At 40.5% G+C, this 10,328-nt stretch overlaps 1 long non-coding RNA gene across 1 annotated transcript; it reads right to left on the minus strand.

Moving 5' to 3' along the window:
* Window positions 1-1,824: 1,824 nt before the first annotated feature.
* Window positions 1,825-3,126, minus strand: LOC130988956 (uncharacterized). Its single transcript, XR_009090338.1, has 3 exons — window positions 2,966-3,126; window positions 2,449-2,502; window positions 1,825-2,228 (listed from the first exon to the last, which is right to left on the minus strand). It is a non-coding gene; the product is annotated as an uncharacterized LOC130988956 (long non-coding RNA).
* Between the last annotated feature and the right edge of the window lie 7,202 nt (window positions 3,127-10,328).

The raw sequence follows: 10,328 nt of genomic DNA on the forward strand, positions 1-10,328 counted from the left end.
TTAAAATTTGAGTACCCAATATACCCTTTCTCGATTGATTGTTGTGAACTATCACTATGTGAAGGATGAATGTAACTGCCCATCAAGATTTAATCACAACCGTACAATAATTAATTTAAATGGTCAGGATTAGTTCTTATATTATAGTCTAAGGAGAGTATTCTGTATATATATAGAGGGAGGCTAAAATAAAAACCAAATTTAGGCTATAAAATAAGAACCACTATATGCCCTTAGATTTTCTATATTGGACGGACAGATTTTCATTATCATTTCCTTTGATAATGAACGCCAGATTAGATAGTGGGGTAGAAAAGTAATTTTATGATTTTAAAATCTATCTTTCCCTTAAATGATGGGATACGTTTAAGCCAATATATAACATACCATAATAAAAAATATGAATTAACCTATACGTATAAGAAAGAAAAAAGAAAAAAAAAATATTTTATGGAGAATATTGGTATCCATGCGAAGTCACTCTTCACAATTGATAGATATAATATAATATTTTATTCATTTTATTAAGTGCAACCTCCCTTAGATTCTTGCTGTGAAGAAGATATATAACAAATTTGTTTTGGTGACATAGTTCATGGTCTTGTATAATTTGATTCATGTAACTGAATAAACTTATTCTTAAAAGATACAAAAAAAGAAGGAAAAAACCCTAAGTTTGTAGTTTAAGAACACGATCAGAGGTATAATGGAGAACCCAAGTATGAGAAGATATTATTCACTATTTTTTATTCATCCAAAATTGCATAACGATTCATACAACAATACATAATTATTCGTCTAATTTGTGTAAACATACTCATAATTTTTGATGAACAATTATTCATTGCTACTATTGCACATAATTTCACCTATTTTTTATTCATCCACAATTACATAACGATTCATACAACAATACATAATTATTCGTCCAATTAGTGTAAACATACTCATAATTTTGAGTTAAACAATGAGTCTGTATATTTGAATAATTATATGCATTCTTCGTTATATCTCATGTGAATTGACGTATGAATCATGTTCTTAGGGATAAAAGTGAACCCTTTATTCGTATGAATCAACTTCACCCATTTTTTATTCATCCACAATTGCATAACGATTCATACAATAATTATAATTCATACAGATTCATCACTTTCTCTAGCTGCAAAATTATAATTCATACAGATTCATCACATATTTTTTGATGAATTATAATATTATAATGTACGAATTAAGTTGCAATGTATATAGTTCGTAATCTATGATACATTTAAGTTGCAATGTGTGTGCCATCTGTTATTGTTTTGGCATGAATTATGTAAAATAATTAATTGACACGTATAGTTCGTCCTGAGTACACATTTAATTCAGAATAATTCATTATCTATTTTATTGTTGAACTAGTCTTACATCTATTATTTTTAGGAACATGTGTACGAAGTTTAATGCTATTCCATAATATTTTTTGATGAATTATAATATCATAATGTACGAATTATTACGGCAGCCATGATAATCACCAGTTATAAAAAAAAATTATTGGATGAACTATAATGTTATACTGTATGAATTATGCGAATGCGTATATTAATTTTTAATATAAATGTTGCATATTATTATACACTTATCCAATGCATTGCAAATGAAAAAAAAAATGTCACTAGAAAATTGATGTATTAATATAGCACCACTTATGAACAATATACTTTAGCACAATAAATGAATCATACACGTAGCACTCCAACAATTTAAGTGATACATGTAAAACACCAAGTATCTGAGTACGTTTTCAATCTTATAATAACATTCAATAAATATCCTCCACAATGCAAGAATTTTCCAATAAATCTTATGACTATGAATCATGGAATGCCAAAAAACTTATTCAATTGGACGAAACACACCGACCTAATATCCATTAGATGTCTAATATCTTAATTCAAAACCATATTTATAGTCTACCATTGAAACCACAAACAAACAAAAAAATCATTCCAGCAGCGTGGCGTCGATATTCATACTTGCATCGGTAAAATATGCATCAAAACTGTGGTTATCACTCCCTGCGAATGCATCTTTAAGACTGTTCTTATCCCACCCCAGAAGCGATGCACAATATCTAACCCGCAAAAAATTCAGCTGCTTCTTCAACTTTGGTGCCATACCACATGTCCACAACGAAGGCGATTCACCCATAAACATCTCCACAATAATTTATGCCATATGCACTGCCAAAATATACATGAAACGTATGAATTATTAAGTGAATTGTATGAATTATTTAGCTTGTGTAAATGTATGAATTAATTCATTTAAAATACACCAAAATACCAGCCTAAGAATAAAATAAAAAACTTACCACGACCATTTAACAGTTCACACCTAATTTTTCATTTCCCCCACATCAAACTATACATACGAAACAAGTAACAAAAAAGTTATTTTTACCTTTGCTACTGTTTTTGGAAGAATCCGATTTTTTTCCGTCAGCCGACTTCACAACTGCAAAAATATTAAACAATTATTCATCCTTTTTTAATGTACCCACAATATTAGAAAATCATATCACTTAGCCCATAATCTATTACTATGACAAATTCCTCTCCAAACCCTTTCTTAAAATATTGTTCGATTTGAATTCCGTCATTTATCATTGGTTTGCAGCAGTAAATATTCAATCTTTACGCTGGAATTGATGGTTCTCGACGAACCCATTTCGTGAAAAATCTCAAACTGAGGGCATATTTTCTTCAACCAAATTAGCGCCTGTATCCTTCGACCTAACTTATTATTTGGTTAAATGTATTGAAATCCTAATATTCTAGAGCATGTAATATACGCCATTATTCATCCACAAATCATGATTTCTTATCATTTAAGGAATCAACCACCAACAAAAACTAAAAAGACTCCATATTGTTCTATCAATTATATTAATAATCACCAAAAGGATCGAAAAACTCACCATTCTCATTCCCTTTTGTTCTCGCCATAACTATAAGATGTTGCAGGAATTGAGTCTCGATTCACAGGAGCAAAATTTTCTCAAGTTTGTGTACTAAAAAACGATTCAGAGATGTATTTTTTACTTTTGGAATTTCGTAGCCACCAAACGAAAAAAATACCATAAACCCTAGTAAATGGTTGTTCAGATTCTGAATTTCACTAATAAAATCATCCTTTCCATCATTAATTCACTATATTTCCGGAAGTGCGTTATTAAGAGAGAGAGAATTAAAATTTGAGTACCCAATATACCCTTTCTCGATTGATTGTTGTGAACTATCACTATGTGAAGGATGAATGTAACTGCCCATCAAGATTTAATCACAACCGTACAATAATTAATTTAAATGGTCAGGATTAGTTCTTATATTATAGTCTAAGGAGAGTTTTCTGTATAGCCCTTCCCTATATATATATATATATATATATATATATATATATATATATATATATATATATATATTATGATGGATAGCGGGTATTTATTAGCATTTCTTTTGCAGCTATATAAATACTATTATCCTATTAGAATCTCGTTTAGTTTGAGTTGCGACGTATCGCGCCAACTAGAATTGTTTAGCAAATGAGTTGACGAGCGATATATATTTTTCTTGTGATAAAAGCCCAAGAAGCCGAGCTATTTGCATATGAAATCGATTTTGCCGAGATTAAATGAGGGGATTATATTTTTAATGATACATATATAGGTGTTTATTAAAGATAGAAATATGGGGAATATATGTGTGTGATATGCTAATGAGGTGTAACAACGAGAGGTATTCACATGGGTAACACTTGATCTCCAAGTAACCCCTCTACCTAGCACCACCCCCATCCCCCTCGGCTTACCCACACCCCCTCCCTCGCAGCTCCATCCCCCTCAAGTTTCACTCCCACACGCCTCATATACATATTTATATAGGTATATGTTGGAAATTGGTTGTGAGTAACCAATCTTTGAGAATTTTTCGAGTACCGAAAACATTTAATTTAGCATAATTAAATGGGACAGGATCGATCTACGTTCCGAGTAGATGATCGTAGTATATTTATTTACTCAAAACCGATTTCCGGTGAGTGAGAAATAATTGTTTAAAGTTGGGTACTTGAAACATTGAGCTGTGGGAAAAGATAAGCATTAAATAAGATTTAATGCTTATCCCACATCGGAATGTGGATAACATTTATTACAGTATAAAAGCTATTACATCATAGGATGTAATAAAACTGTGTGCACACGTGACGGGTTGCACAGCCCACACGCGCGCGCCGCCGCCGCCGCCGCTCGCCCGGCCCCGGCCCCGGCCCCGTCGCCCGGCCCCGGCCCCGGCCCCGTCGCCCGACGCCCGGCGCCCGGCCCCGGCCCCGTCGCCCGACGCCCGACGCCCGGCCCCGGCCCCGGCCCCGTCGCCCGACGCCCGGCGCCCGGCCCCGGCCCCGGCCCCGTCGCCCGACGCCCGGCGCCCGGCCCCGGCCCCGGCCCCGGTCCCGGTCCCGTCCCGTCCCCGTCACCCGACGCGCGGCCGTGGACTTGGATCTTGGCAATTGGTCTTTGGGTGGTCTTTGGGCTGGCCTTTGGGCCTACCCTAGGCCCACATCGACTATTATCTTTTTGGACCAATGAAAAGTTGGTTCGAATAGGACGAGGCCCAACTCGGTTGGGCCAGCGCATGCACACGAAGCCCACTAGGGCTTGGCCCGGGAGGACCCTTGGTCTCCCAGGAAGCTTCCCACGTAACTGCTGCTGTCAGAGGAGTCATGGCAGAGCTGTTACATCTGTAACTGCTGTCGGAGGAGTCATGGCAGATTCAAACAGCAGGGCTGTTACTGCCTGTAACTCCCGACACCATTTGAATACCATCATTGGTATTAACTCCGCAGGCTCCCCCTATTGATGTGGACTGTGCCTATATATAGGACAGCCTCCATGCATCATCACCACCTGAAAATCATCACAAGCAACATCACTCTGCATACTGCATACTGCATCTGTTGAGTTCTGTTCTCGCCTCGTTCCAGTTCGCCGGAGCTCGTTGGTGTGCGGTGCTGCTACCTACGAGACGAAGCCGTTTCATCTTTGGGGACGACACGCCAAACCGAGAGCACTACCGGGGCGTATCTCGTCTTGCGGACAGAGGATCCTCCTCGACTCGGCTTTCTCCTGGTTTCAGTTTTCTGTAATTTCAATTCAGTTTTCCCTTGTAATCTAAACTTCTACATTTCTGTTTCATTGTACTACGCCCGCAAGCTTGTAATCCAACAATCGCAAGACGAGATAGCTTGCAACGTGGGAGTTTTTGAACTTGTAAACTGAACTTAAAACTTTCGTAACTTAAACACCTTTGCTGGAGATGTCGACCGGTCCTGCGAACTCCACCGAGGCTGCCAATGCCGTTGCCGCTGCCAACGCTGCTGCCGCCGCCTCCACCGCGGCCGCATCAACCGTGGCACCCGCCACCTCTGCCGCTGCTGCCTCCACCTTTAGTGGTGGACATTTTGGTGGTCCAACACCGCTGCCTTTCATGTTTGGTGCTAACCAAACCACACTTGGAGGAGATAGTTCCGTACAAGGAACGGTTGGCCAAACTCCGTTTGGGTCAACAATTGGTTCCACTTCGAGTGGTTCCGTGGGGTCCATGTTTGGACAGAACGTTGGGGCCTTCGGGACCAACATGATGGGCTATGGCCATGTGGTGGGGTCGGTGCCAACCCAACCCCCAAGGGCGAACGCAACCGCCGATAAGCCACCAAAGTTTTGTGGCTCCGACTACAAGAGTTGGCGTCAAAAGATGTTCTTTTACCTCACGACGTTGGGGTATGCGGGATACTTGACGGACAACGAGCCGCCCACACCGGCGGAGAACGAGACGAGCTTCACTGTTCGTGCAGCCTATGATGCGTGGCATAATGGCGATTTTCTTTGTAAAAATTTCCTTCTAGGTGGTCTAGGGGATAGTTTGTACAAAGTTTATGTTGATGTAAAGACCTCCAAAGTGTTGTGGGAGGCACTAGACAAAAAGTATAAGCTAAATGATGCTAGTACTAAGAATACTTGTGTAACCAGGTACATGGAGTACAAGATGGTGGACTCGAGGCCCGTCATCGACCAAGTGCAAGAATTCCAACTTATCTTGCACGACGTACTCGCCGAGGGACATGTGGTCTCCGACTCATTCACCGTGGTGGCGGTGATTGACAAATTGCCCCCAAGTTGGAAGGACTTCAAGACCTACCTCAAACACAAACGAAAGGGGATGACGTTTGAGGACTTGATCGTGAGGCTTCGCATCGAATGCGAGGAAAGGAGGATCGATGGCAAGGGGAAGGGCCAAGTTGAGGCCAAAGCTAACTTGTTGGAGCGTGGTGGCCCATCCAACTCCAACAAACGTGGGCGTCCTAATCCCAAGGACAAAGGCAAAGGCAAAGCTAAAGCTCCTGCCCGCAAGTTCGAAGGGGATTGCTACAACTGTGGCAAACCGGGCCACTTGGCGAAAGACTGTCGCAAGCCCAAGAAGAAGAAGGCGAAGCAAGATGCCAACGTTGTCGAGAAGGACTTCGACGATTGGAACGAGGATGACTTAGCGGCGGTGATCACCGAGGAGGTCAACCTTGTTGAGAACCAAGGTGCTTGGTTCATTGACACGGGCGCAACCGTGCACGTGTGCTCCGACAAGAGGCGCTTCTCTACCTACAAGGCTGTTGAAGGGAGGAAGCTAAGCATGGGTAACCAAGCGTCGTCGAAAGTTGCCGGAATGGGTGATGTGGTGCTCAAGCTTTCATCCGGCACGGAGATAACCTTGAAGGATGTGCTGCATGTCCCGGACATCCGCAAGAATCTCATCTCGGGGTCTATACTAGTTAATAAGGGCTTTAGACTAGTGTTTGAGTCCGAGAAAGTTGTTGTAACCAAGTTTGGAAAGTACCTTGGTAGGGGTTTTCTCACCAATGGGCTTTTCAAGCTTAATGTTCAGCCTGTCAAGCGTGTAATTGGCAAAACTATCAATGAAAATGCTACTACTTCCTCTTACTTGGTTGAGTGTTGTGATTTATGGCATTGTAGATTAGGACATGTTAATCTAAATGCTATAAAAAGATTAGTAAATATGGATTTACTAAAAGTAAATGAATTTAACACTCAAAACAAATGTCAAGTTTGTGTTGAAGCAAAAATGACAAAGTCTCCGTTTCATTCTGTTGAAAGGAGCACAAAACCTTTAGAACTAATACACACCGACGTGTGTGATCTAAAGTTTGTGCAAACTCGAGGTGGTAAGAAGTACTTTATCACTTTTATCGATGATTGCACAAGGTATTGCTATCTTTATCTTCTAAGAAGTAAAGATGAGGCTATTGAAGCTTTCAAGAACTTCAAAACGGAAGCCGAGAATCAACTTGGTAGTCGAATTAAGATGGTTCGAAGTGATAGAGGAGGAGAATATGTTGCTCCGTTTGAGGAATTATGCAACGCTAGTGGTATAATACATCAAACAACTGCTCCATATTCACCTCAATCTAATGGTGTTGCTGAACGCAAGAATCGAACTCTTAAGGAGATGATGAATGCCATGTTGATTAGTTCTGGGTTACCCCAGAACATGTGGGGGGAGGCTGTACTATCAGCCAACTATATCCTCAATAAAATACCACTCAAGGGAAGAGACGTCACTCCCTATGAGTTGTGGAAAGGCAGAAAGCCCTCATACAAATACCTTAAAGTGTGGGGGTGTTTAGCCAAGGTACAAGTGCCTCCACCCAAACAAGTTACAATCGGTCCTAAAACAATTGATTGTATCTTTATTGGGTATGCACTAAATAGCAATGCACATCGTTTTTTGGTTCACAAATCAGACATTCCAACAATGACTGTAGGAATGACGATGGAATCAAATAACGCTGTTTACTTTGAGAATATCTTTCCTTGTAAAGACAAGGGAAAAGAAGAAGCTAGTACAAGCAACGATACTAGACAAGAAGCTACTAGTTCTGAACCTGTTGAGACAGTGCCCGAATCGCGAAAGCGACCAGGCTCTGACCTTGAAGTGTCAGAACCAAGACGTAGTAAACGAGGCAGGATTGCCAAGGACTTTGGTCCAGAATATATCGCCTTCATGCTAGATGAAGAACCTTCATCTATCAAAATGGCGTTCTCTAGACCAGACGGACTACTCTGGAGGGAAGCAGTCCAGAGTGAAATTGATTCAATCATGCAAAACCACACTTGGGTGTTGGTTGATTTACCCGAAGGTTGTAAACCCTTAGGATGTAAATGGATCCTAAAAAGGAAATATAAAGCTGATGGATCAATAGACAAGTATAAAGCGCGCTTAGTCGTTAAAGGATTTAAGCAGCGTGAGGGGTACGATTTTTTCGATACCTATTCACCAGTGACGAGGATTACATCTATTCGAGTGCTTCTCGCGATTGCAGCTCTGCACAATCTTGAGATTCATCAAATGGATGTTAAAACTGCGTTCTTAAACGGTGATCTAGAAGAAGAAGTCTATATGGAACAACCTGAAGGGTTTGTAGTACCTGGACAAGAGAAAAAGGTATGCAAACTAGTAAAGTCTCTCTATGGACTGAAACAAGCGCCGCTGCAATGGCACTTGAAATTTGACAATGTCATGTTGTCAAATGGCTTCAAAATCAACGAATGTGACAAATGTGTCTACATCAAGAGCACTAGTAATGGGTACGTTATGGTGTGTCTCTATGTAGACGACATGTTGATTATGGGAAGCAACAATCGTATCATTGTTGATACAAAGAACATGTTAAAAAGAAATTTTGACATGAAAGACATGGGGTTAGCTGACGTGATCCTTGGAATGAAAATTCTCAGGACCACCGATGGAATAACTTTGACACAATCTCATTACATTGAGAAAGTGCTCAAAAGGTTTAATGCGTTTGACAAATCGCCTGTAAAAACCCCATTAGAACTCAACGTTCACATGAAGAAGAACACGGGTGAACCTGTTGCACAGGAAGAATATGCAAGAATCATTGGGTGCCTTATGTATATTACAAATTGCACTCGACCTGATCTTGCATGCCCAGTGAACAAATTGAGTCGCTATACAAGCAATCCAAGTAAAGAACATTGGAAAGCACTTGAGAGAGTTTTGAGATACTTAAAGTATACTCTAAATTTTGGAATACACTACACGAGATACCCCCCGGTACTTGAAGGGTACTGTGATGCTAACTGGATATCCGACGCGAAAGACTCGTTATCAACGAGTGGTTACGTGTTCACTATAGGGGGAGGAGCAATCTCGTGGAGGTCTACAAAACAGACATGTATTGCTAGATCAACTATGGAATCAGAGTTCATCGCTTTAGACAAAGCAGGTGAAGAAGCTGAATGGCTACGAAACTTTTTGGAAGATATTCCATGTTGGTCAAAACCCGTGCCGCCTGTCATGATAAACTGCGACAACCAAGCAGCTATTGGGAGGGCGAAAAGTGGGTTGTACAACGGTAAGTCTCGACACATACGTCGACGACATAATACCGTAAGACATTTGATCGAAAGTGGAGTTATCTCAATTGACTATATAAAGTCAATAGATAATCTGGCCGATCCGCTCACTAAAGCTTTGAATCGAGATCAAATGTATAAATTGCTAAAGGGAATGGGTGTCAAATCCACAATATAAGGATGATTATAGTGGTAACCCAACCATGATGACTGGAGATCCCAAGAACGTGGTTCAATGGGAAAACTAAGCTATAAGACTCCAAGTAGAACACTCAAACTACTTGCATTCCCTAGAGAGCAACTGAGTGTTGAAACCTGCTTAGTGGTAAGGTTAAGTCATTGACTTTTAATGATTCCTAAACACCTCAGGGAGGTTGAGTATAGCAGGATACTCGGAAAAGAATCACCTATATAAGTGAGATGTGGGGGCCGCATCGACCTAACGCTTATGAATCCAAAGAGCTGTCCAAGGCCCGCAAAGGACAAAAACGTGAGAACGAAATGAGGTTGAGGCGTTAGTGTGTTAATACTGTTGTCTCGGTATACACGAAGGAGAAATGGTTCAAAGACATCAAGTTCTACCAATTCACCAGTATATCCGATAGTATTAACTAAGGATGGTTCAAGGCCGCAAACCACCTATTCTAATGCACTAAGGTCTCTTGAGAACAGAGCTTGTGTCTGCATTTGCATTTGGCTATTTCCACTCATGTGGGGGATTGTTGGAAATTGGTTGTGAGTAACCAATCTTTGAGAATTTTTCGAGTACCGAAAACATTTAATTTAGCATAATTAAATGGGACAGGATCGATCTACGTTCCGAGTAGATGATCGTAGT

This window comes from Salvia miltiorrhiza, chromosome 6 (genome assembly GCF_028751815.1).
Source record: "Salvia miltiorrhiza cultivar Shanhuang (shh) chromosome 6, IMPLAD_Smil_shh, whole genome shotgun sequence".
In the NCBI taxonomy this organism is placed as follows: Eukaryota; Viridiplantae; Streptophyta; class Magnoliopsida; order Lamiales; family Lamiaceae; genus Salvia; species Salvia miltiorrhiza.